This window comes from Malania oleifera, chromosome 6 (assembly GCF_029873635.1).
Source record: "Malania oleifera isolate guangnan ecotype guangnan chromosome 6, ASM2987363v1, whole genome shotgun sequence".
NCBI classification, from domain to species: Eukaryota; Viridiplantae; Streptophyta; class Magnoliopsida; order Santalales; family Ximeniaceae; genus Malania; species Malania oleifera.
Window position 1 is genome coordinate 46,632,212 of NC_080422.1, and position 2,228 is coordinate 46,634,439.

Genomic DNA, 2,228 nt, shown 5'->3' on the forward strand with positions numbered 1-2,228 from the left:
TGGAGTTGTAGTTTACTGCATCTTTTCTTTAGAAATTCCAGAATCCGTCTTTGCCACCATAGGTTATATCCTCCCCACTTCATTGCTAACTGTTGTAACCTGCTGCAAAGCTCCCAAAACAAATACACAGTGTGGAAATTCCTTCCTAGCACAAGGTAAATCAGATTCGCAAATAGTAGAATTATTAAAATTATAAACATGGGATGAAGTTGTGATACACCGTTCTAGATGATCGGTTGGTACAACTTCTTGAAAGGCTTCTTCTATACATTGTTGCGTGATATCTACCCGAAAGCAAGTGCTTGGATCTTCTGGGAATCTCATGGCTTGGTAGATAGTGAATAGGACCTCTTCCTTGTTTACTCTCAATGTGAGTTCACCCTTTTGAACATCAATTAGCGCCCTTCCAGTGGCCAAAAATGGTCGGCCAAGAATTAGTGGAACTCTTGGTCTTCCTCCATATCTAACACCACAAAATCAGCAGGAAAAATAAATTTATCCACCTTTACCAATACATCTTCTATGATTCCATGTGGATACTTGATGGATCGGTCTACTAGTTGCAAAGAAATGGTTGTTTGTTTCATCTCTCCAAGTCCCAATTTCCTGCAAACAAAAAGTGGCATAAGATTAATGCTAGCTCCAAGATCACATAAAAATTTATCAAAAAATAAATTTCCAGTAGTGCAAGGCAAAGTAAAACTCCCTGGATCTTTTAATTTTTGAGGCAATTTCTTTTGAAGAATAGCACTACACTCCTCAGTAAGCTTCACTGTTTCGAACTCCTCCAACCTTCTTTTCTTTGAAATTATGTCCTTCAGGAATTTGACATAGTTTGGCATTTGTTCCAAGGCATCTGTAAGAGGAATATTTATGTGAATTTTCTTAAAAATATCCAAAAACTTAGAAAATTGCTTATCTAATTTTTTTTTTTTTGAAAACGTTGAGGATAAGGAAGTGGAGTAGAGAGAATAGGAGGATTGTCAGGAAATGAAATTGTTGGTGACGTGTCAGTCTCTCTTGGTGTGTCATCCACCATCTCGTCTTCTTCCACTTTATTCTTGCCTTGGCCATTATTTTTAGCCGTAGGTGTGGACATGGTTTCCTTTGCTGGTGACTTCTCAATTTCTCTTCCACTCCTAAGTGTGATGGCTTTGCATTGTTCCTTTGGATTCACTTCGGTGTTGCTACGAAAAGTTCCTCTCTGTCGGGAATTTATAGTCGTGACTAGTTGCCCAATTTGCATTTCAAGATTCTTCATAGTGGCTCCCATATTGTTGCAATGAGTCTCGATGTTGTCTAGCCGTGAATCAGTCTTTTTAAACCTTGCTTTTGTCTCCTCAAAAAATGATATCATGGCATCCTCAAGTGACATCTACTTCTCACTTTGTTGACTATCAAGTCCTAGAGGAGGTTGCAACACATTCCTTGTATTTCCATAAGACAAATTCTCATGATTTCGAAGCCCTGGATGGTAATATTTTGGCACTGGATTACCCCTATAGTTGTAGTTCCGATTATTGATGTATTGAACCTGTTCATGACTCTCTCCATTGCTCGAATCTGTCCTACTTGTAGTTGCCACATATTCTGCACCTTGTGGTATCCTCTAGGTTGTCAAAGATGAAATCTGATGAGACAGAGAAGCAGCTTGAGCTAAAAGTGCAGCAAACGGCTCCAATTCATGAATTCCAACAACTTTCTTAGCTATAGTTCTTTCAGTTGGCCATTGATAGTTATTTGAGGCCATTTCTTCCAAAAGAGCAGTAGCACCCTCAGGTGTCTTTGACATCAAAGTTCCCCCAGATGCAGCATCAACTAAAGTCCGCGTTTGCCCATTTAATCCATTATAGAACATTTGAATTTGCAACCAATCAGGCAATCCATGTTGTTGGCAGCGTCGAATCAAATCTTTATACCTTTCCCATGCTTCATAAAGTGATTCAAAATCATGTTAATTGAATTGACCAATCTCACTCCTGAGTTGAGCTATTTTTTTAGGTGGAAAGAATTTAGCCAGAAATTTTTCAGCCATGTCCTGCCAACTAGTGACACTCCCTGGTTGTAGCGACTGTAGCCAACCTCTTGCTTTGTCCCTCAAAGAGAAAGGGAATAATCTCAGTCTAATGGTGTCTTCAGTAACACCATTGATCTTCACAGTATCACAAATCTCCAAAAACATCACCAGATGGATATTGGGATCATCAAGTGGTGATCCACTGAATTGG

The 2,228-nt window shown here is 39.2% G+C and overlaps 1 non-coding gene across 1 annotated transcript; it reads left to right on the forward strand.

Annotated features, from left to right (window-relative positions):
- Positions 1-1,880: 1,880 nt before the first annotated feature.
- On the forward strand, positions 1,881-1,987 carry LOC131158988 (small nucleolar RNA R71). The gene has a single exon (XR_009137603.1). It is a non-coding gene; the product is annotated as a small nucleolar RNA R71 (small nucleolar RNA).
- The last annotated feature ends 241 nt before the right edge of the window (positions 1,988-2,228 follow it).